The sequence below is a fragment of the Biomphalaria glabrata genome, chromosome 15 (assembly GCF_947242115.1).
Source record: "Biomphalaria glabrata chromosome 15, xgBioGlab47.1, whole genome shotgun sequence".
NCBI classification, from domain to species: Eukaryota; Metazoa; Mollusca; class Gastropoda; family Planorbidae; genus Biomphalaria; species Biomphalaria glabrata.
In genome coordinates this window covers 23,993,550-24,020,234 of record NC_074725.1, presented here as the reverse complement: position 1 = coordinate 24,020,234, position 26,685 = coordinate 23,993,550, and the positions used below count along the sequence as shown (strand labels likewise).

The window sequence follows — 26,685 nt, the reverse complement described above, 5'->3', positions numbered from 1 at the left end:
TTTTAATATAAACATTAATACATTCTACAACAGACATTAATGGAACGAGGTCCACTTTATTTATATTAAATATGTGTATTTTTTACTATTCGGCCAACTATCTGGTAGTGATATTCGACCGGAGCCGAATAACGTCGAATAGTGAAAAAATGCCGAATATTCGGCAGAAGACGGAGCCGGAGCGACTGTCCGCCTAATTAAACATTTGCGCACCATCTTATTGTAGATTGATCTATTATGAAACAATTGAAAATAAATAATGAAATTTAATTTGTCCATGTATGATAAGTTATTGTGTTTTAAAGGCTTTATAAATTGTTTACACTTTAATTGCGTAGACCGGTAGGTAGCTTTTACTTTGTTATTATTTTGCTGGTGAATTATTGCAATGTGTTTAAGCTTCGAAGTCTACTGTCCCATACCAAAATATAGGAAATGGTCATAACACAGCTTATCTATGCATTACTTGCACAACCAGGGCCGGCCCTAACATTTGCGGGGCATTCTGTGAAATGGATTGCGCGCGGGCTAGTCAGGGTAAAGATAAGGATAATAAGTGAAAATTAAGATTTTGTATTTGGAAAATAAATTCGTCTTTGCATTACATTTTTATTAAATGAAAGCTGACAATGTCGTTTTTTTCGCGCGAAGAATTGGCGTTTACCATATTAATTGACACCCCAAATGACAATTTTGTCTATTTTAAGGATATTTTTATGAGTTTTCAAGACATTTTAATAATTTCAGAGATTGCCAGGACTGTTAGTATATTATGCAGTTTCAGGAGATTTCCAGGATCTCCTTGAAAATAAGGAGACCACGGGAAGCCTATTATAAGTTATAATGGTTTAATTTAATGATTTACACCTAGAATTAGAGCGGAGCTTATGAAAGTTCGGGTCCCACTGCGGCCTAGTCGGCATTGATGATATCCAGCTCGCGTTCAAAGAATTTTCATTACGCTGCCACCTCTTTTGGTTTAACTCTACACCTCTGTAAAACGGAAGTCCTGCTCCAGAAGTCACCCGATAAAATCTTCTCAGCCCCAAAGATCAACGCGAATAGGCATCCCTTAACGTGGTAGACAACTTCACATATCTGGGAACCATAGTATCAAATGACGCATTGCTTTAAAGCACGTGTTCTCAACCTGTGGGTCGCGACCCCCTTTGGGGGTCGATTGACGATTTGCCAGGGGTCGCCTAAGCCCATCGAAAATATGGATTGTTTTTGTCTATTCTTCTTTTGCTGTGTGTGTGGGGAAGGGGGGGTTTCGTGGCCGAGTTGGGGATTCTAAAAAGGGGTCGCCGAGTTTAAAAGGTTGAGAACCGCTGCTTTAAAGGGAGGTTGATATGTGATCAGGGTTAGTCGTGCTTTTGGACGCCTCCAATCGAGAGTGTGGCGAAATAAATCGCTCCTCCTCCCTACAAAAGTCTTAACCCCTCTTTGTAGATCTGAGACTACTTTATAGAAATCAACTAAGACTTCTTGAACGCCTTCACCAAAGATATTTGCACACCATCATGGACATTTGGTGGCAAGACGGCGCTACAAACAGCGATGTTCTTGCGAAATGGTATGAACTTCTTATAGTCCGACAATCACGCTGGTTTATTTTACTTTGTTACAAGATGCACGTTTACCCTATAACGTAGAGATTTTGTATCACATGATGCTTCGTACTTAAGCCATAATGAATATATTAATTGCACTATTAGCATAAATTCTGAACGTAACTAGTTTAGAAGTTAAACTGCAAAACTTTCTTCCAAGCCAATAATAGCCTAATAGTTAGACAAATGACACGACGTGAGCTGTGGTTTTTCTACACTACATTGAGAGCAACTTTCCACATTGATAGTATTTACCCTATTGTTCATTTTCGTAATTACAAAAACATTCTCAAAATGACTTCGGACTTCGGGTATATATCCTTCCTTAACAAATTATTTAACCGAGTGAGGCTCAGTCACCTAGTACTGTAAATTAATATTACAAAATTCATTTTAATCTCCTGAACTAGTTTTATGACCACGCCAATGAACCACATAACAAACAACTCCGCGATAATGAAAAATCCATTCTGCACTCAACAATTTGACGCTAAATTTAACTTGACTGATAACAGAAATGTTTGAAGACAACAGAAAAACGTCAATAACTACACACAAAAAATACGAAGACTAGAAATCATGTCAGATTGAAATCAAACAAGCCGGAAAATTCAATTATATTTATTAATGAACCAAACAATAATGCATCAATAACTGATGCTGAAGGAACGGGTGGCTTCATTTAGAGCTCAGAGCACATTGGCTGCAATGAGTTTAATACAACTTGACTTTTTTTTAAATAATCTTTTAAGCTTCCAGAAACTCGGATAATTTAAAGTTCATCATATTCTCTCCCTTAGTTTTAAAACGTTTTAGGAGTTGTCCAAAAAATGATTTCTGATTTTCTAAAAGTTTCAGTTATTTGGGTGTGACACATAGACACATAATGAATGAAGATCATTATTTTTACATTAAATATTATGCAAAATGCAGGGGCCCTCAAAGCGGTCAAGCCCTTCGGGCCCCCAAATGATGGCAAAGTCCGAGCTACGCCGCTTATCATTACATCCATAAATGACAGAAAAGTGCCATTGTGACGAATTGATACCACACGCGGTCGTAAAAGACACCAGATGTGACGAATAGAGAGATTGAGGTGATCATGTGACTGAAAGATTAAATGTGATTATATTCTGCTTACTACTGTAAACATATGTAGACAACAATTTAATTCGATATTCATGAGAATGAATTTTTTTCTTTGATCGGAATGGTTAGTTCAGTCAAACATGCAACATTAATTCTTTGGTTGGTATGGCTAATTCCATCAAACTTACTTGCAAAATTAATATGTAGAAATATTGGTTGTCATTAGCATCATCGCTCAGTTAGAAAACGAGTTAAAAGAAATGCCGAGTCAGGATGTAGTGTCTCTTCTTCATTAGATATTTATTTCTGACTACTAAGTTGGGCTAATAGGATATGTTAGTTAGGTGCCTTTTTCTTAACATTGAAGTTTGTAATCCTATTTAAAATCGAATCCTAATAACTGTAATTAGCTCAACATAAGCTTATGAGAATAAGAAAAACATTTCAAGGACGTGGTGAAGTTTTCTTAATTACCTACCTACACACAGAACTATTTGTCAATCTTTGAAATTGTGAAACTGTTTTGTTCATTGGAAATATCTACAACGTAAGCATTACGTTTGGCGTATGTTTTAGATCCTTTCATTTAAACAAGAAACCAAGTCTTACAAACAGTCGTCTAATTCTGAGAGAGTTTGGTTACATGAACATAAAGAATTCATCACGTTGATTAACAATTAAGGTTTATAGTTTGAACTTGATATATTAATTACAGACTACAGAACTACCACCATTCTCAAAATTCTCATTCTACTTCAAGCAACCATTTTACAAGTTAGCTCTAGAAGTAGGTAACGGGTTTGAGTGTTGGGAGAACTTAATCACATCTCCCCGTGATAATGGTGTGACAGGTGGGGAAATGTGATGTGTGTTTGGCACGTTTTATGTCTAGGGGATGATTATTTTTAAAGCTATCACACCCCCACTTATCAGCATATGAATCGGGAGCAGACACGCAACGAGACAAAGCAATGAAAGATAGATACAAAAGTTAAAATAAAGAATATTTATTTACATAAATATACATATAAGGATAAAAAGGGGGAGGGTTTGCATCTATCTCTAGTATATTCTATGTTTAATCATCACTCTTGCACATAATAAGAGAGTATGTCACTTTGTCCTCTGACTTAGCTGGTTGTCCTGTTGATGTCGCAGCTGGCTGTGTCCTGGCTTGAGGTTCTGCAGCTGGAGGTGGCGCTCTAGCGGATAGAGGGACGCCGGCGATATAGTTCTTGTGGAGTCTCAGTCCCAAGTTCTAGTATCTGTAGTGGGCACAGTATGGCGGGTGGCCGGATACCGTGGGCACAAGGTTACTGCGGGCAGAGCTGATCTGCCGTGGGCAGCGTGGTTGACAGGATATGTCCAGTGAGTTGCAGAGGGTTGGCGTAGCTATGACGTCTCACACAGATCTGGTCTATAGGGACGTCGCACCTAATAGCTTGACAGGTGGGCTGTCGAATAGGCGGGCAATGCCGATAGCGCCAAGTGGTAGAGTTGAGTAGATCTCAGTAGGCAAGTGCGGTGCTGAATAGCACTAAGCACATAGGCAGTAGTTGAGTGGCGTCGAGTAGACACTGAACAGCAAATAGCAAATAAATAGGCAGACACCTGAGGGAGGCTGCGGATAAATAAAGACAAGTTAGGACATGTCTCTCATGCATCTTATCGATGCCCTCGACTGAGGTGCATTCGTCAGATTGGTGAAATTGCTTTAGAGCACAATGAGGAGATGATGACAAATGGGATTTGGGAAAATAGATGGCAGATAGTAGCAATATAGAAATGTACATAAAAGGGGAAATAATAATATAAAAATGTACATAGAAGGGGAAATAATAATCTCAAATTAACAACACAGGTGGATAGAGAAAGAAGGGGGGGGGGGAATGGACGGTGGTCAGCGACCCAGACGATTTGTTTACATATGACCGTGGGTCGAGAACAATGGAGCGCGCTTGAATGGTGTGTCCGTTCAAGCGGCGCAACTCTCATTAGAGTAAAATGAGTAAAGGGGAGATAATTCAATACAGGGGAGATAACTCAATATCTCCTTTCTAGACGCAGTATTAGTGCGCTAGTAAAATTATCAAGGCGGTCAACCGAGATAAAGGAAATAAAATAAGATGTACGAATATACACATGGTTGCATCAACGATCAATTGAGCAACGTAAATAGAGTAATGCAGTACACAAATAAATACATAGGACATGTTTATGTTTTCTTACTTACGCCAGTGAGAAATACACAATGCACTAATTAAATATAAATGAACTAAGCAAAATACACATGTTAATATCCAATGGAAATAGCACAAAAGTAATTAAGATGGAACTTGTGATTAAGTTCGGCTTACCACCAGGTATTCCTCTAGGAGGGAGAATAAATGATATAGTCCAAACTCGATAGCTCAGCTCGAATGAGAAATGGAAAAGGGTCTGGCTTGAGTTGGTTCTACTTATATATGCCTGGGAAATGTGGGCGGACACAGGAAACGTCCTAGGCTAAGAATTAGCTTACACGTGGGTGAAGTCCGACAAGCGTCACACCTTGGAGTACCACGCGGTGTATTGACCCGTGTAATCTCTTAGATCAAAGAGAGACGTGGGGGGAAGAGTGACCTACATTCCACCCAAGGGGGGGGGTCAATCGCGGCGGACATCCGCGGATAGGACTAAAGAGAACGTGTCTATCTTTGCCCCGGTCAAGGGCAGATAAATGAAAGGACGCGCCTTAGCTATCTCCAAGGTGGTCAACTAAGTCTAGCCTGTAGTGGAAAAGGTGGCGCGGGTGAAGAAATCAGGGGTAGGATGGGGAAATAATTAAAATAAAATAAATAAATAATGAAAAATAATAATTAATGCTGTGATAATTTAGAGTGACTCTGACAGCGAGTTTTTGACTTGTCACAAATGGCTATCCAGGCCTGAACACGGTATTTAGACCCAAAGCATGACGGGTCACTGTTCAGGCCAAACATCGACTAGCAAGCTGAAAAGAGAAACTCTTATTCAATGCGACAGCACCGGACTTGAAGAATTCCGATGGGCTTTTGGAAGAAAAATTTGAGCTTCTCAAACATCCATTAAAACTGAGGTAGTTACGATCATTGTTTAAAAAGTATAATAAGTGAGACGGTGTTTAACTGTTGTGAGGTAATTTGAATACAATAAGACAAGGGGGGTGGATGAAGAAGGGTCGTGACACTTCATGGCACAATAATCTTCACTGTTACTAGCACAACATCACAACACAAACCTTAATGTCTAAGATCAATACAAACGTGGATCGAGTCCAAGAAGTAGGAAGTGATGGGAAGTGTGTAATGAAAAGTGTGTAATGGGAAGTGTATGATGGGAAGTGTGTAATGGGAAGTGTATGATGGGAAGTGTGTGATGGGAAGTGTGTAATGACAAGTGTGTAATGGGAAGTGTGTGATGGGAAGTGTATGATGGGAAGTGTGTAATGGGAAGTGTGTAATGGGAAGTGTGTGATGGGAAGTGTGTAATGGGAAGTGTGTAATGGGAAGTGTGTGATGGGAAGTGTGTAATGACAAGTGTATGATGGGAAGTGTGTAATGGGAAGTGTATGATGGGAAGTGTGTAATGAAAAGTGTGTAATGGGAAGTGTGTGATAGGAAGTGTGTGATGAGAAGTGTATGATGGGAAGTGTGTAATGGGAAGTGTATGATGGGAAGTGTGTAATGACAAGTGTGTAATGGGAAGTGTGTGATAGGAAGTGTGTGATGAGAAGTGTATGATGGGAAGTGTGTAATGGGAAGTGTATGATGGGAAGTGTGTGATGGGAAGTGTGTAATGACAAGTGTGTAATGGGAAGTGTGTGATGGGAAGTGTATGATGGGAAGTGTGTGATGGGAAGTGTGTGATGGGAAGTGTATGATGGGAAGTGTGTAATGGGAAGTGTGTAATGGGAAGTGTGTGATGGGAAGTGTGTAATGGGAAGTGTATGATGGGAAGTGTGTAATGGGAAGTGTATGATGGGAAGTGTGTAATGAAAAGTGTGTAATGGGAAGTGTGTGATAGGAAGTGTGTGATGAGAGGTGTATGATGGGAAGTGTGTAATGGGAAGTGTGTAATGGGAAGTGTGTGATAGGAAGTGTGTGATGAGAAGTGTATGATGGGAAGTGTGTAATGGGAAGTGTGTAATGGGAAGTGTGTAATGGGAAATGTGTAACGGGAAATGTGTAATGGGGAGTGGTTGATGGGAAGTGTGTGATGAGAAGTGTTTGATGGGAAGTGTATGATGGGAAGTGTGTGATAGGAAGTTGTAATGGGATGAACATAACAAGTCAATTTAGTGAGCTTTTAGGATGCTTCTTATTAGCATATACTAAGGTATATAGGAATAATAACATTAAGGCTTAGAAAGTGCAAGAGCTAACTTCACAGCCTCGTTTGAGACTCATTGTGACATGTTGTGACATTTTAGTCATAAAAGATGCCTTTTGCACGAGGAATAATCACGAGGAAAAAGCTCTGTGCAAGAAAGCGATATTTCAGCAGTTTGCAATTTTGTTCTCAGAGAAAAAGGACGTATTTTTAGCGGCTCCCGCTATTAGTTTTGTGTGGCCTGTCTGTCAGTCTGCCCGTCCGTCTGTCCCATTTAGATCTCAGAAACTAGAAGAGAAAATGAAAATCGGACATCATGATATTTTAGATCATTCAAAGTTCTGATGCAACGGCTACTTTTTCTTTTCCGAAAGTGAACCATCTAATTTTCTAAATTATATATACAAGCAGATTTTTCAAAAAATTACACCACTTTTCAATGAAAAACTTTCTATAAAAGGTCATGGACTTCTTCATTAATAAATGAAGTTTCATTTATAGATTCACGCATTGGTTCAAAAAATTTGCATCTAAGGTCACAATGGTAAAAGTGTCAATGGATCATTATAAAATATATTTTCCATTTATTAACTTACTCACTGATTCAAATGTTGTTTTTGAAAAAGAATTTTGATAGGAATTTCGTTTCAGTTATAAGTTTTAAAATAACGCAGTTTTGACATATCCTCAATTATAGGGGCCTACACTTACAGTCTAAATAAGACTAATTAGAGCCCAGATATAGATATATTTATAATAAATGTATTAATAATTTAAACAAAATTGTAATTATTAAGGCAATAACTTATCTTCTAACAGCTTGGGGGAGCAGATTTATTTATTATGTAAACAATAGTATCAATACTAATAAATCGGGTAAGAACAGCATAGTACACCATTACCCGGTAACAAAAGGCTTACTATTCATGATCATAACATTGGCCTAGGTCTAGTCATTATAAGATTCAACGTGTAGCTTACATTTATACGAGTTCCAGTCTAGATATAATAGATTCTATATCAAGATTCTAGATCTAGACGTAGATCTAGACTTAGATCTACTAGATTTAGACTTAGATCTAACTCTAGATCTAGAATTAGATCTAATTCCAGATCTAGACTTAGATATAGTTCCAGACCTAAACTTTGATCTTGAATCTAGATTTAGATCTAAATCTAGGTCTAGATCTAGCTAGATCTATGTCTAGTTTGAAGACAAATGACAATGGAGATATTAATTTTTATTTTCGAGGGAAAGTCTTGTTGTCATTTGTACACAATTGTAGCTTAAAGTACATCAAGATTTTTATTTTCGTGTTGCTAATTTGTCTGATTTTGTAAGAAGAATAAATCTTTTTTAGTTTCTCTTTATTTACATGTAACTTGTTATTAATTTTGAATGTATGGATAAGGTTAATAATTATTATTTTAAAAATATAAGTGTACGCTTAATGAATATATGGAGATGCTGTGGCTGAGGGGTAAAGCACTTGGAACCAGAAGTAACGTGTTCGAATCCTGGTGAAGACTCTAGGTAGACCACTTCGGGGGCCGATTTTTAGTTTGTGTTTCCACACAAACTTTCTTTGTAACCTTGTTTTTCTAAAGAAGTTATTTGTGAGAAATAGTTATAACTTAGTCATGAGTAGAGAAGGATATATTTTCTAATGAATGCATTTGTATTGAGTACTGCATATTACTATAAGTTTGTTTAAACTCTGGAGATGTAATTTTATACTTGAAGTTATTGTTTAATTCTGTACTACGCATCTATCTATAAATTCATTGTCTGCTGATAAGTGCGTTGCTTAGTGCATTTTACTCTATGTTGTGACACTTAATTACGACTCACGCTCTACAGTCTCAAACACACAAGACCACACATCAGGAACCCAAGGTAAATCAAGAATTCAATAGTAAGAATATTACTGCTACAATTGCCCTTTGCACTTACCTTTTGAATGCTGCTACTTGGATAGGGCTTGAAGACGAGGCCCCACTTCTGCAGTAATCGATGAATGTAATCACAGACTGGTCAATAGAATTCAAATATGTGTGAGTGTGTTTGCGTTGGTTTACTCAACATGAGTTAACTTTCCCTGACTTTTATTGATACTCTGACACCAGGAGGTCTTGTTGCTGATTACATGACTTAATGCATGCATAGTAAATGGCTCTGCCAGAGAAAAAAAAAGTTAATTTGACCAATCATGAACTCTGAAGTTATCGGCTTTTCCTGTTGCACGATATGAATATAATTGTAGCCGAGTTGAAGTTCTCAGCACCAGGTAAAAGAACAGATACCATGTTTATTTCCAAACAGAGTTAGAAATACATTTTCAAATTTGTAAACATCTTCACTCTCTGTTGTCCAAGAGTTGGTGACTATCAGGGAAACTGGGTCAGGAAATCTGTCAATGTTTCTTCTATTAACTGATAGTATTAGAGTTCACTTTAAAAATGCTTATACTATGTGCAAGTTAAAATGAAGTATTCCTCCATCTCTTGCAGGGTTTATAGCTGCGTATATAAAGGCGATCGTCTGAAAAGAAAAGAAAACAGTTGTCAATGAATATAAAATAAAGCAATTATTAATTCTATCTAAAAACATTGTAACCCCAAGAATCCCATGGTACTTCCTATTTGTTTATTCTAACTAAGAATTTGATAAAATTTGAGTCTTGTAAATAATTCAAAGCTTTGCATGAAATTCTTGAAATAATTCATCTTTCCATTTCATTTTGATGCTAATATTGCGCTTTCAAAAGAGATCTAAGTGAACTAAAGTGTTATCAAATTTATCTGTTCACGTGGTTTTTTGATGTGTTCCCAAGAATTTGTTTAGACAAAGACAAAATTCCACAGGCTGAACCACACATGTTTTCTACTCTTCTTTAATAATAAGACAAGCATAGTATATATAAAAATATATATATATAAATGGAAGTACTCTGCACTTACAAATATATCTCTCTAAATGTAGAAGTTATTTCCTTTTTTGATATCAAACAAAATAATTAATAACCAATAATTAATCGACTATGAGGATATTTTGATTTGATTCCTGTTTTATTAGGTACAATACATTTTTGTTCGAGTACTGTACTACAGTGTGGGTGTGGGAGACCAGACAGTGTACTCTAGGTTTGTAATAATTCGGACTAAATTGGCTGTAGCGAACAATACTCCCAACCAAAAAGTAGTGGTGCACATCTACGCCCCTGGCTGGTGGCCAGAGTTTAGATCGTCAGAACATAAACATAAATACTAACATCGACTAAACAGAAGTGAACAATATCATTAGAACACAGCACGAGGTGGGAAGACATATGCACTAAGTGTTACAGTTATCTCCCCTAGTTACTTGGTGATAAAAGAACCATAACTCGTCTCAAAACAATTTGCCCTGACTTGTGAGAGCCGGAACAATGGATTCCCTTTTATCACATCCTGTCGAGCAGCTTGCTGGTACTGTGATTTATAGGGGAACTAACTACATCTAAAGGCCGGACATTTAATGACTTGACTAGTGAGTAAAGGTTAACTAGAAGAGATTCGAGTGAGCTGAACAAAATATCTTATTAACTACACAATTATCTCCCTTTTAATCCGACATTAATGGGTAGAAGCTGTGCAAGAAAGTTTGTTTCTAGTAGAAAGTGTAAAAATAGAATGTGTCTTACGTTGATCAGACGAATGAAGGTCGCACTAATGAGTGCAAATGTCTAAGTAGAAATTTATATATTGTTATAACCCTATTCGCGACGCAAAAGGGTTAACTGTCTGTGATCAGCTGACATATGTGACACAGGCCAGTAATACAGTTGAGCGTGCTATATTGAAGGGCAAGGGACAGTACTGGAATGAACTTTGCACGTGAATAGCGCCCGTGTTATGGTCATCTGATCATAAGCCTGCGCAGACGAGAGACACAGTGTGTAGGAAAGCGGCAGTTCAAGACCGGAGAGCGTTGAGACCGGGACTGTGAGTCGACCATGAAGTCGGTCCTGGTGCCGTCCTCCAGTAAAACATACGAGTCCAGGAAGAGATAGAGACAGTAGAGTTTTGTACGGTGATGTACAATGTAACATTTTAGTTGTTGATGTGTTTGTTGCCAATTGTCTAGTATTGGCTGTTATCTACCTGACCATTATTAAAGTACCAGATTATTTGGAGCCTTGTTATCAAGTTCTTGATGTGTTGATGTGTTGTGTTGTGTTTAGCAGTGTTTACAGAAGGTCTGAGTAGGAGAGAATCGTAACAATATATATATATATATATATATATATATATATATATATATATATATATATATATATATATATATATATATATATATATATATATATATATATATATATATATATATATATATATTTACATATCTCCATAATAATTCTAGTAAGAGAAAAAGGTCAATGTAAATGTTAATATTTGATTGAATACTTAAATTAAAGCTCGATCATTGTTACTGAATACATCAGAAAAAAAGCGATTACTGAAACTCAGATGAGAATATTGATTCGAGCACTAGATCTATAGCTGAACCAGTATCGATACTTTAATCTTCTGAGAAGACTTTCAACAGATCACTGAGTACAACACTAGAATATAGGAGCTAATGCAGTGACCCGCTAGCTAGCCCCGAGGTACTAGAATTGGTGGCATACTACTTAAAAATGTATGTCTCAACAAAGAATAAAATGGATTAACTATCAAGCTCGAGTTAGATCATTGCAGACAAACGTCATGGTCTCACACCTAGCTACAAGATGCCTGTCAAATCTGGAAGAAATGTTGAAGCATGACAACAGAAAGAACATTATTATAAACCGTTTTACTCGTGCATTATTTATACAGTTTATTGTATCAGTAAATCTTTACACAAGACATCAACATATTCAATAGTGTTTGATTCATTGCATAACTTTATCAGACATAAACCTAACACAAATCTACAGCAACTGTTCCGGTTCGATAAACAACATCAGTTAAAGAATTAATTTGACAATTCCAATTTGTGCTACGAACTATTGTTTCTCTTCTCCCTAAGGTGAAAATAACTTTCTAGCTTAGGCCAAGGATAAATATCTAAGACATATTTTATCCAAATAACAGTTTCACGATTCCCCAACCAATTAGGTCACCAAGGGGAGACAATAACAACAGGAGTGATGGCACTTGAAGTTCCTATAAATAGAAAAACCTCTTTGATCGATTGGTTATGTCTCTTGTGTGATTTAGTTTCCATTGCATCTACCAATATTGGTTTCTGGAGATAGATAGCTGTTCTATCTTCCTTCCCTTACACTAAACTTGTGGACTGGATCGAGACTCATTTTATAAATCTAGCAACACCCCGTTCTTGTTCCGCCTAGCTCCATTAGCTAGTTCCCTGCTAACTACAGAAATGTAATGGTATGCTCCTCTATGACCTTCTGCTTGTGTTCACTTTGAATCTTTCTTTTGATCTCAAAACCTTGACACATAAAATAAAAGAGATTTAAAAAAAAAGAATTTCAAAAGCCAAAAAAAGTAGCCAATTTTGCTCAATTAAAATAAATTGCTTCTTTCCAGCATTAATAAACTAAATTGCTTGTTTCCAGGAATAATAGATGCCATTCAACTTGGCTCTTCCTTTCTCACCCTAGGCTTATGTCCCCATCGATTCCTTCCTTTCTCTTTGTGGAAGTGTTCATTGTAGTGGAAAAATCAACATACTTGTTTGTGCTACGTTGAAAAGTTGACTCTCTTGTTTCTGGCATTATAGTTGAAAAGTTGACTCTCTTGTTTCTGACATTATAATTGAAAAGTTGACTCTCTTGTTTCTGACATTATAGTTGAAAAGTTGACTCTCTTGTTTCTGACACTATAGTTGAAAAGTTGACACGTTAGTTGAAAATTATTAAGCAGGACGTTTTGGCGCAGTGTCACAGTTTTAAAGAGATGTTCGTTTTTGGTGCAGACGTTTTGATGAGTAACATTTTGGCGCCAAATGTTGTAGCCACATATGTCCATTGATTTGTGTTTTTCTGTTTAAAGAATTTGTATGTAAAGATTAACAGTGTCTATGTTCTTTAGAATTAGATTTCATATTTAAGTTTGTTGTGTACTCAATGGCACTAACACTGTCATCTGAGTGTGATTTTTAGTACTGTCTGACAACAAAATGAAACAATGATACAATTTTTACTCACACAAAAATGGTCTATTTAATTGATATCTTTAACTTAAAAATTAAAAAAAGAAACAGAAAACCTGATAATTGTCACCCTGTACGCTCGCTTAGAAATTATGGGATGGTGGGGAGCCTATCGAGATCGTATTATCTTGTTTTATTGACATCTCTTGGATGTTCCTGCAGATTTAAATATTAGACGTCCTTTCTCAGATCCACCTCCCCCCCCCCCCCAGAAACATTTGTAAGTGCTATGTGTTGATTGTCCCGTAAGTAAGGTATCTGAGAAACTGTGTAGGTGCTATGTGTGGGTTGTCTTGACAGTAAAGTGTCTGAGAAACAGTATAGGTGCTCTGTGTCTTGAAGGTATCTGAGAAACAGTGAAGGTGCTATGTCTGGGTTGTTCTGTCAGTAAAGTGTCTGAGAAACAGTATATGTGCTCTGTGTCTGGAAGGTATCTGAGAAACAGTGAAGGTGCTATGTGTGGGTTGTCTGGTCAGTAAGGGTCTGAGAAACAGTGTAAGGGTCGTTCCTGCTAGTTAGTAGATCAGAAAACTAAGACTGCTATGTTTGTGATGTCCGTATATCCCATGTAAATTAACATTCATTCTCTTTTACTGGAAATCCTGGTTGCGTTTCCCTGGCCCCTAAAAATAAGATTACAAGTACGAAATTCTTCATTTTGTCTAGCACATTAATGAACTCGAAACGTCGGAAGCACATTTCTCTGGCTGTTTGTATACATTTGTTTCTGTGTTATCCAACAAGTTCTCTAATCGTCTCAAGCATTATTAAATCTGTACATTTTTATCTGCGCTGAGTTCCTTCTTCACACGCAATTCTACATTCCCTTTTTTTTCTAAAAAGAAATCTTTGTTACTGTGTTTTTGTATGTTTTTTTGTGTATTTCTTGAAGATTACAAGATTTAAAAAAAAAAAGAAAAACATTGGATTTAATTGGGTGTTAGAGGAACGAAATGTTTTATTTTAGTCTGAAACAAAACAACAGAAGCAAGGGTGATAATAGACTTACAAAAAAAGCTATTTCATTCTTTATAAGATGTTTAACTGAAATAGCCCGAGTTATGTGTTTATAACAATGGGGATATTAGGAAAATATACTGACGAGTCCTATGAAAAAAAAATTAATGTACTGTTTTTTTTTTAACATTTAGTATTTTAAAAAAAGGTACAAATTTATTATATGAATTTAATTTAAAAAAAAAAGAAACTCTCAACCACTGAAGAAAAATAAACATAATGTTGTATAAGAATACATCCAGACTTCAATAAAAAAGATACTCGCGAAGACAGTTTGTGTGGAAACACAAACTCAAAATCGGCCCCCGAAGTGGTCCACCCAGGCAGGTAAAAAGTCAGGTTTCAATATATTCAGAAAGAACTTCAGAATGAAATTCTATCAGAGACAAATGACAGAGAAGAAAGGAGAAAGAAGGTTGACAGATCCTGTGTGGTGCCTCAGCGGTCCAGCAGACCAAAGGATAGGTGAAAGTGAAGGTGAAGTTGATGCGAACCTGGCCTAACTGATGTCTTAAAATGAATATCTAATTGATCTAATTGTTTTGTAAAGGGTCAATCTCTTACTCAAATCCCCCCCAAAAAAATGTCCTTTAGTTAAGTGTTGTGTAGCTGTATGGTAGCACTGCAGTTCACACGATAATATGAAAACCTACTTATTAATTGTTGTTTTAAATTATGTCCAACTTATATGCATACTAAATAGATTTTTTTCTCTTTAAAAAAAGTAAACATTATTTTTGTGTAAATGTAGTAATAAGTATGACAGAACTTACTTAACTTAGCAATACAAATGTAAAAAAAAATCTAAAACCATTTGCATAAATGTGTTAAAAATATTGTAAATGGTTATCTCCCCAACTAAAGAGCCTCTTGTGTTTGTTACTATTAATAGTGAATAGTTGTAAAAGGTGTATTTTTATGAAAACAATGCTTGCAAAATTGTTTAAAAAATTAGATTTTTCACTTTCAGAAAAGAAAAAAAGTAGCCTTTGCATCAGAACTTTGAATGGTCTAAAATATTATGATGTCGGATTTTCACTATCTTTTCTAGTTTATGAGATCTAAACGGGACGGACGGACAGACATTCCACACAAAACTATTAGCGTCCTTTCTACTTTCGGGGACCGCTAAAAACACATATTAGCTAGCGTTACTCTCAATGGATACCATATTAGATAGCACAGCATATGAACTCACGGCATAGTGAGAACCATTTGAATGAATGCCAAAGATGAAGTGAGAACCTTTTCATCGGATCTATTAACTCTTTTTACACTACCTCTATTCAAGTCACTTTTTCATGGGTAAAGGATGGGCGCAATTATCGGAAACGGTTCTAACGATTTCTTACAAATCTGATAGTTAACTATGAAAGTTTTTCAAAGTATAAAAAGAAATAAATTTAAATTCGGCTAGAGAACTAGAAAGTAGGTCCTATTCCTTGAAGACTTTAATAAATTAATGTTCAGGAAAACCGTCTTCTAAGTCTAGTAGATTTAAACATTCTCTTTACCAGAATTTTTTCTCGTGGTAGGGGTTATAATGGGGTTGTTCCTTTAAATGTAACATTCATCAGTTATTAAGAGCAAATAAATCGCTCTATAAGATGTATTTGTAATTTTTTTTTAATCTTGTTTTTTTTTTTTAAGTTTTTCTTACACAGGAAACAAACAAAAAGTTTGTTATAAGCAGAAAACCAAACTCCAAACAACTTTTCACAGAGCAAGTACAAGAAAATCTTCAATTCATTTTCTTGAGAAAATATTCACAGTAAGAAAGAAAAAAGTCATACAAAATATATACACTTTTTTTTTACATTATGAAAAGGGATAAAAAAAAAACCAGCAACAATGAAAGTAACTACATTGAAACATAAAACATCTCATTCAATAGAATTCTGTATGTCATCAATGTAGAAGCATAAAACATCTCATTCAATAGAATTCTGTATGTCATCAATGTAGAAGCATAAAACATCTCATTCAATAGAATTCTGTATGTCATCAATGTAGAAGCATAAAACATCTCATTCAATAGAATTCTGTATGTCATCAATGTAGAAGCATAAAACATCTCATTCAATAGAATTCTGTATGTCATCAATGTAGAAGCATAAAACATCTCATTCAATAGAATTCTGTATGTCATCAATGTAGAAGCATAAAACATCTCATTCAATAGAATTCTGTATGTCATCAATGTAGAAGCATAAAACATCTCATTCAATAGAATTCTGTATGACATCAATGTAGAAACTACGGCACACTTGTGAAGATGCAGTGTGGTATCACTGTCCGATCTCAGGCCCGCCAGGTGGACATAAAGCTGCATGTTTTGTATTCCCCCATCAGACCTTGCGATCTATCGAGTAGATGATGTTCTAGCTGCCTAAACGTTTTCTTAATGCAATTGACAAAAACAGAAAAATGCTTTGAGTCTTTGGACAATCTTCTTATCTTATATAATACAGACGTTACTTCAAAAAAGAAGATGATTACGTCCTACGCGTCATGCATTTAGTCATGCATATTAACCAATGACTTAAATTCTGCCAAGTCACTGGTTTTCCTGGCTAGCTCAGGCAACCCATTCCATGCTCTAATAGCACTAGGGAAGAAGGAGTATTTGTACAAATTTGTCCTAGCATATGGGACGAGGAATGTGCCTTTATCTTTGTGTCTTTCAGAGTATTTTATTAAATTTTGTTTTTGTATTTGAAGATTATGGTTCAGTGTTTTATGTATGATTGCTACTTTACTTTTGAGCCTTCTGTCCTGAAGGCTTTCTAAATTTAGTGATTTTACTAAAGGTGTTACTCTAGTCAAATGTGAATATTCGTTTGTTATGAATCTCACTGCTCTATTTTGTGTCTGTTCCAGTTTCTTAATGTTTTCTTGAGTTGAGGGGTCCCAAACGGAGGATGCATATTCTATTATTGGCCTAACCAAGGTTAAGTAACATTTTAGTTTTATGTTCTTATTTGATTTATAGAAATTTCTTTTAATAAATCCTAATGCTTTGTTTGATTTTTTTGTAGTTTCATCAATATGTGGATTCCATGATAGTTTTTCATTTATTATAACACCTAGGTATTTTGCGTTTTTAGTCTGTGATACTGGTTTGCCATGAATAAGATAAGTGGAATTAATTTGTTTTAGTTTTTTTGTTACTCTTAACAACTGACATTTTTCTGGGTGGAAAGACATGCTCCAATTTGATTCCCATTTCTGTAATTCATCTAATTCTCTTTGTAAAATATCTGTGTCTTGTGTTGTTTTTATTGTTCTATATATTATGCAATCGTCTGCAAATAATCTGACTTTTGTTCCTGAACTAATGCAATTTGGTAAATCATTTATGTAAATTAAAAATAGTAGTGGACCCAAGACTGTACCTTGAGGTACACCTGAGTTTACTGTTATCGGTGTTGATTTAGAGCCATTTATTATTACAGTTTGTTCTCTCCCTATCAGAAAGTCTTTAATCCACTGATGCAGTGGACCATTAATGCCGAAATATTTTAATTTTTTAAGCAAACTATGGTGGTGAACTTTGTCAAAAGCCTTAGAAAAATCTAGTAAGATAGCATCTATTTGTTCACTATTATCTAAACCTTTTGAAAAATCATCAATTAGTCCTATTAGTTGTGTTTCACATGATCTATATTTCCTAAAGCCATGTTGGTATGGTGTGAGGACATTATGTTTGTCTAAGTGGTTTATGATGTTGCTACATATTATGTGTTCTAGGATTTTACATGTGATGCTGGTAAGTGATACTGGTCTGTAGTTCCCTGGGTCAGATTTTTCTCCTTTTTTAAATAGGGGGGTGACATTAGCTTCTTTCCAGTCCTTTGGTACTCTGCCCTGGTTAAGTGAAGCCTGAAAGAGTATTTTGAACACTGGGGCTAGCTCATTACTTAGTTCTTTGAGTAATCTAGCTGGAATACCATCAGGTCCAGAAGCTTTATTTGGTTTGGTGTTGGCTAATAGTTTTTGAATTCCATTTTCTTGTACTACTATATCTTCTATGTTGTCTACTTGGTTCAAATTCAGTAATATGTCTTTGTCTCCTGGGGCTGAGAATGCTGATGCAAAGTATTTGTTTAGAATGTTTGCTTTAGTTTCATTATCATTATGTATTATGTTATGTTCATCTTTTAATGGCGCTACGCCTGTTGTTTCCATTTTCTTAGACTTAATGTATGACCATAGGTTTTTGTTGTTATCTTTAGATATTACATTGTTTATGTATTCACTCTGCAGCTGTCTGCTTACTTTTTGGGTTAAGTGTTTAATTTTTATATACTTTTTGTAAACTCTTTCTGCATTAGTTTCTTTAAATTTTCTATAGAGGTTTTCCTTCTGTTTACAAAGCTTCTTTAGTCTATTATTAAACCAGCATTTATTTATTTTGTTTGATGTGTATTTAGTTGGTATATGATTTTCTATTATGCTTTTAAGATGGTTTTTAATGAAATTCCAGAGGTCATCGACTGGTTGGTTAATGTCTTTTTCTAATAAGAATGTTTGTTGAAAGTTTAGTGCAGCTTGGTGTAGTTGTGTTAGGTTACATTTATTCCAGAGTAAGATTTTTCTTTTGGGTTTTGTATTGGCTACTGCTTTTATCTGACTGTGTATTTTTATGATCTCATGGTCTGATAGACCAGGGATAATTTCATAATCAACTACTAATCCAGGTCTGTTGGTTAAGAAGAGATCTAATGTGTTGTTTAATCTAGTTGGCTTTTTAATGATTTGATCTAAACTTAGGTTGTGTAAAGTTTCTATGAAAAGCTCATTTATGTCCTTAAGGTTTTGGTGTTTATCTATGGTTAGTGTTTTCCAATTTATATCAGGTAGGTTGAAATCACCCATAATCCAAAAAACTGCATTTTTATTTGTCTCTTTAAGTGTAGTAATCTGATTACATAGTTCCTGCATGTATTCTAAACTAGAATTTGGTGGTCTGTAAATGCTGCCTATTATTAGGGATGTTGAGGTGGTATTAATTTTACAAAATGTTGATTCTACATTTTTTGAGTTAGGTAAGGTAATTTCTTCTGCTATAAGAGTGTTTTTTTATTGCTAAAAGAACTCCTCCATGATTATCAGCCCTATCTTTTCTAAAAATTTCATAATTACTATTGAAAATTTCTGCATTATAAATTTCAGGATGCAGCCAAGTTTCTGTTCCTGCAATTATGTCTGGTTTCTCACATTCTAATACAATTTCTAAGTCTGCTGTTTTGTTCCTAATGCTTTGAAAATTTATAACTAAGGTTTTAAGGTATTTTGGTATTACTTCTTTAGTAGGTTTGTTTAGTGAGGCTGTTGTATTAATTTTAGTAGATTTAGGTTTAACAGGAGTGGATCTGGCTAGTGGTTGGTGAGTTTGGTTCGGGATGGTGTTTAGGATGTTGTATGGGTTAGAAGTGTCCGCATCAAAGGAATCAAACAGTCCTGATGTAAACTGAGGTAACCCACACGGTACACAGTGCCATGATGCGTCTTTGTTGCCTAAGGCATAATACACAGGTGTATTCATATGGAGACATGATGCATGGTACCATTCATCGCAGGTGTCACATTGAATGGCTTTCTGTTTCAGGGTGCATATTTTTTTGCAGATGTTGCATCTATCTTTAGATCTAGGCCCTGGATTTGACTCTACATCTCCTGCCATTAATATTAACAGTGATAGGTATTTATTTCTGCTGTGTCTGATTGAGAACTTCCATTTGTGATGGGTAATCTTCTTTAATGTTATAGATGTGTATGTTAGGTTATTTTTGAAGTTGCATTGTTCTAAAGTGTGATGATTGATTATGACTGTTGTTTCCTTTTTAAGTTTAGTGTTGACAAAGGTAGATCTAGTTCTGTGTTCAGCTAGTGTGCATTTGGTGATTATTAGGATAAATAGCCAGAGCAATTTCATGATGACTGTTCTTGATTTTAGTTTTTAAAGGAGTCTAGTCTAAATCTAGTTTAAGGTTTACAATGCCTAAGTTAAGTCTAAATCTAAAGTGAAAGCTAGTTTACAATGACAATTAAATCAAATCAAATGGTTTATTAAATTCAAAATCCCATACAAAGCCCTAATCAAGCTATTCTACTACAGTGTAGGGTGTGTAATGGTCTAGTTGATTTGTACTTTGCACGGTCCCGGTCAAGTTTGTACTTATATGCGGCGAGGAAGAGGAAAGCGTGTCTCACATTTCAACTGAAATTCGCATTCTGATTGAACTTCGACAGAAACATAATTGTATAGAAACATAGTTCTAGAGAAACATTCTTCTAGAGAAACATACTTCTAGAGAAACATACTTTTAGAGAAACATACTTTTAGAGAAACATATTTCTAGATAAACATACTTTTAGAGAAACATACTTCTAGAGAAACATACTTCTAGATAAACATACTTCTAGATAAACATACTTTTAGAGAAACATACTTCTAGAGAAACATACTTCTAGAGAAACATACTTTTAGAGAAACATACTTTTAGAGAAACATACTTTTAGAGAAACATACTTTTAGAGAAACATGTTTCTAGATAAACATACTTTTAAAGAAACATACTTCTAGAGAAACATACTTCTAGAGAAACATACTTTTAGAGAAACATACTTCTAGATAAATATACTTGTTCATATCATGCTACATTCCACGCTACATATCATGCTACATTCCACAAATCAAACATGGCAGATTTGGAAGCTAATTATCTATGTGTAGGTGTGTAACACCATTTTTTTCCTGACATTTTTTTCCTGTGTTCCATTGTACATTGTCTCATTTTGACGAGGAGATAATTAACAAGTTTGACGGAACGCAATTTTTTTATGTTCTACAATGTCTTGAACGACATGAAAATTTAATTAAATCTAACCCTTTCTGTTACATGTTCCTAATTCTCTCCCCTTGCAATGATGATATTCTCTCCCTTTTATCTCTCATTTCTCCCATCTCCCTACTTTCATGCGCTAGAAATCATGTTTCTCTCTCTGGATTGTAGCAGTTTTCTTAGTGTCTGTGTTCATCACATGAAATCTATGGAGGGCAGCTATGTAAACACTAACGCGATCAATTAAATCACAAGGATGTATGTAGGTACAATAAAGTATGAATTGATCAGAGACTTGAACTTGTGAGCACTGTACTTTTGAAATAGTGTCATTATCTACAACAACAAAGTTTATACAGTATGTTAGGATGTGTCACCCTTAGCGGTAGATTGGTTTGACAGTACGTTATAACACCGCCCCAGAAAAGGGGAAACAGATATTAGTTGTGTGTGGTCTAACTTATTAATGGCACTCATGTTCGAATACTGACTTCAGCAGAAATATATTTACAATGTTTATATCAATTTACTCCGTCTGTCTGTCTGTCTGGTCCACATTCTGTATAAGCTATTTCTCTCGCTACCTATTCTGGGATCAAGTTGAATTAACCAATTTGTGGTAGATATTTGTTATACCGAAAAAGGGAAATAAATAGTAGAGTATTAAGATATATGACTGTAATTGTGCAGTGCTTTCCATTAGATACACATTATTTATTTATTTTTTTAAGTACGTAAAATTTCTTCCAGATACCCCGTCCCTCCACTGGTCCATAAAAATAAAAATAAAAAAATAAAAAGATTAGACCATAGCGCACTGAGCATGCTAGTAGCAGGAAAGTTGCGCTATACAAAAAGAATGAAAGAAAATATTTCGGAACGCACCAAATTGTAGGACAAGCTCTAGTAGAAGAGGACATGCTCATTTTTTAAGGTCAAAACTTGATTGCACGGTGGTCACTGCAGACACGTGTCTAAACAAACTTTTTTTTTTATTGCGCCCCCGTAAGATCAAAAGCTGTTGTTAGTTTTAAGTCGTCTGCCGATTTCGAAAAAAACAACAACTAGAAAAGCTATTGAAAAGTTGATTTCTCCTTTTGGCAAATAAATTAATGCAATAAAAATTTTAAAAATCCCATTATTAATATTAGGTTGTTCAGTTTATTTTCAAGTGAATATAATGCTAAATGATTCTTTCAATTTGCTATTCTGGCCTATAATGAACAAAAATGATCTTTCCTATAGTTCTAAGAAAATATTTTACTTTATTACAAACTCCAAATAAAAACACATACAACCGCTTTCTCACTTTTCGGCCCATTTTTATTACAATGAGAACCTCCGAGTTCATAATACTTTTCAGCTTTTGAATTCTATAGACACCACCTTTGGTTAGTTTTTTTTTTCATCCTTTAATCTTAAAGCATGCAATGTACCGTATTAAACATTGAGAACATTTCTTTAGGCCATCAGTTTCAGGCCTAGAAGAAAAACAAATGCATTTTCCGAAGGCTCGAATGGAGTTCCATATTCCTGTTCCGTATTGTATTTTCTAAATAGACCCCTCCACACCCCCACATCAATTTGGTTTTATTAATTGTAATCATTTTTTCAACCCTTTAAAATGTAGTGAAATGACATTGTTACAAATTATTCCTTGCTTTCTCTCGCTCTCGAAAAAAAAAAAGAAATAATAATAATAATAATAATCTTTATTATCCGTCAGGAAATTTGTCTTACAATTTGTGCATTACACCAAACAAAAAACATTATAACTATAAGAAACCAAAGTGTACATTCACACCAGACCCACTCATAATTTACATGTGACAAAGTTTATACCAGATTGTTCTTATTTAATGATTTGATTGCCTGTAGACTCTAGATCTACATTTGTTGATGCTACTGGGATTAGGTTTTGTTTTTGTGTTTGTCAGCGTCTAAAAGAAAGCGCAAGTGACTTAAGGCAAGTTGTGTTTTTTTTGAAGTTCATTTTGTGGAAAGGAAAGAAAAAAGAGTAAGTCAAACTTTTTACTTCAAATTCAAATTCAATATATAGAAATACCGAAAATAAAATACAAGGTTTCATAGAAAGCTTGCAGTTTTTCGTCAATAGCGGTGGCCAGGTTGGGAATCTGTCCAAACTGTATCTTAGTGAACACTTAGGAAGTGAACCTGTGTACGAAATTTCATGTGAATGTGAACGGCAGGTAATGAGTTCTGTTGATACATTAGTCAGTGGTCATTTACAAAACTATAGTAGATTTGAATTATGCCAGACCCTCTTGTGATTTCATCACTATCAGTCACCAAAGACAAACATTCCCTCTCCTGGCTGTTACCTTGGAAATACAACACACACACACACACAGTCCAATGTCATAACCTGGGATTGTTGTTAGTTGTTAGTATAATTTAGACAGGAAATCATTCGCTTGTGGACAATGTGTTTTTTGGCCCTATCGTGAATGTTTAAAAGAACATGTAAGCCCATGATTGGGCATTCTCTTAAGTCCTAATGGGAAACGTGGGGCGTGTAACGAGCTAAGACAATAGTTACAGCTGTTCATCAAGTGATCAATGAGAACTTCCTAGTGCATGTTAGGATACCATCCCACTTTTCTCTTTCCAAACCTTTTTTGTTGTCCTTCACCTTCACTTAGCCTTTAGTTTGTTGGACTGTTGAGGAACCACATATGATTGCTATGTTGTATCTCTCCATTCCTCTGTCTTTTTTTTTTAAGTATCATTTTTTAAAGGGCTATAACTGGTATGTTATGGTAGCATAATTTGTTTTTCTCCTGTAAACTAATGAATGAATTAAACAAGAAGCTAAATTGAAATCAACGACCTTTTGGTGATATTTATTAAAGTGATGTAAAAATAATTTGAAGTTCTGATTAAGCCAATGAATTTTTTTTTTCTTTGAATTTTTTAACAAGTTAATATATTGCGATCAGATGACGTAAAACTGATCAGTTCAATGAAGGTGTCATAAGGCTAGCATAACATGTAAATTACCGATCCAATGATCAGGATCTCACTGTAACAAGATTTGAACTCTTGACCCCTCGGTTCAAATGCGTTTTGCCACTCGGTCACTGCATGCTCATGAACTAAACATTTAATGAAATTTTATCTTTTGGAAATAGGAGTGAGTATTATCAGTTCTCTATAATATTGGTTCAGCGATTTTCGTGCTACTTTTAGGCGCTCAGCAAATTTGATTCGATTGACTCTCGATCACCCCAAAGCTATCCATGGGTTATACGCTACTCAGCAACAATGTTTAAAAATTCACACATCCCACAATTGTATTATGCAAGCTCCTCTGTCTTTAATACAAATGAAGAAAAACCAGTTTAAAGGTTAGCGGAATTATCTTAGAAAGCCTTTGCTTATAACAACAAACAAATCAAGAAAACAAATGCACATGAGAAATAGCGTGCCAGCTTATCTCAATAAAAAATAGAAGCCTCAGCTTCAGAGCACACACTTTGTGGCAAATCGACGATGTTATCCTGTAAAGAGACATATCCGGTGGCTCAAAGCTTTTAAGCTATTGAAAAAAAAAATGTTAGCACCAGGCTACACAAGATTTTAGTGTTGTTGTTTTTGTTCCATAGCTCATTAATATCTGTGTTTTCACGTAGCTAAAGATATACATATTTGACATCCATTATGTACTCCTCTTTTGTTTTATTCTTTGGAAATAAAGAAAAAAGGAAACAAGGTAGACAACTGCGCTTGTTTGTCTTGAATAGAAGAGAAAAATAAATAAATAAAACATTGAACATCGATCCTATAATTTAGAAAAACAAGAGGGAGTATCAGGCGAGATAACTTGCCATTTCCTTAAAACAGAAGAGTTGGATTAGGGGCCAAATCCCTTCGGTGCTAGCCATCCCCATTACAAGAGCCATCCGACAGGAGAACAAGAGAAGATAATTAAATGTTTATTTAAGTCAATGTACCAGAACCAGAAGAAATGGCCAAAAGAAATGAACAAAGTACACTTGAAAGTGCATTGTTTGGGACAGTTTGGGTTTGATGGATACCATGAGAAATAATTAAATCTTGTTTCCTTGTGATATTAATAGTTTAAAACATGTCATCAATCTACTAAATATAAAGCACACAATAACGTTTTTATTTAAAACATCATTATATACCGTTGTTAATGGGATTTGTTTATATGACCCACATTAAATAAACAAATATAAACTCGGATGGTCATGTACCCAGACAGTACCTTGACATTGATTATTTAATAGCTATTAAAACTTACTCTGGTTACCCAATAACAAGCAAGTAATAGTCTCTGGATATCAAAGTACTTTGTAGAAAGTGACGAAGGCTGGGTGGAGGTTGATCTAAAAAACGCCTCAACAGTTCCTCTGGGTGGGTGGAGGCTGATCTAAAAAAACGCCTCAACAGTTCCTCTGGGTGGGTGGAGGCTGATCTAAAAAAACGCCTCAACAGTTCCTCTGGGTGGGTTGAGAAATTTAATAGTTTATGTATATCGTTAAAAAAAGAATTACTAGCTCGGTGGCCACATGGGGAAAAGTCTATTTCGACTTTATAATATTTCAAAGTAAAAAATTAATAAATATAAATTTGGCTAGAGAACTAGATCTAGATCTAGATCCAACATTGTCTTTGAAATGACTCTCGCTTTTTCGTAAATTTCCGAATTAAGGCTTTATTGATTTCAAGAGTTTAATAAATTAATGTTCAGGAAAATTTTGCGCATCGTCTTCTAATTCTAGACTTAAAGACCCCTAATTACTAATAAGTGCAACATTCCCTTAACCAGGATATATAGATCTTAAAAGAATTTTAAAACATTGTTCTTTTTTTATTTATATGTTTGTGTGAGTCTGCTAAACAACTCACAGCCCAGCAGCTTTAAAAGTGGCTAGAAGAAGATATGTCTGAGCTAGTTTTGGGAAAGTATGTAGGTCGTAGCCGAGGCTGCGCAGCCACGGTAAATACCCCATTCCTAATTAATACCTGGGGCTCGAAGACAATCTTTAGATAGATAGAAAGATAGATAGATAATTAGATAGATAATTAGATAGATAGATAGATAGATAGATAGATAAATAGATAGATAGATAGATAGATAGATAGATAGATAATTAGATAGATAGATAGATAGATAGATAGATAAATAGATAGATAGATAGATAGATAGATAGATAGATAGATAGATAGATAGATATTGATTGATTGATTGATTGATTGATATATATATTGATTTATTGATTGACAAAAATAAAACAAAAACAAGGAAGAGATAAAGTAACAGAAAAATGAGAGGAGAGAGAGCGATATAGAGAGAGGGAGAGAGAGAGAGGAATAAGGGAGAGTAAGAGGTAGGGAGAAGGAGTGCTATTGAAAAAGAAGGAGAAAAAGCCCGGATCAGACACTAGAAAGCGAGAGGAAGAGAAAGTGTAAGAATAGAAAAGAAACACACACACACACACACACAAAGAAAACTTTAAAAAAAGAGAGATGAAGATAAACGAAAAAAATCTAACTGCAAAGAAGAAGTCCGACCTTA

At 35.2% G+C, this 26,685-nt stretch overlaps 1 protein-coding gene across 6 annotated transcripts in view; it reads right to left on the bottom strand.

Moving 5' to 3' along the window:
• The window catches only part of LOC106072725 (cholecystokinin receptor type A-like), a 156,898-nt gene that overhangs the window by 70,411 nt on the left and 59,802 nt on the right, over nucleotides 1-26,685 (bottom strand). For all 6 annotated transcript variants that reach the window (XM_056011912.1, XM_056011908.1, XM_056011913.1 and 3 more), the window contains one exon: nucleotides 9,007-9,594. The gene's annotated coding sequence lies outside the window, so the exon portion shown is untranslated. The remainder of the gene's footprint in view (nucleotides 1-9,006; nucleotides 9,595-26,685) is intronic.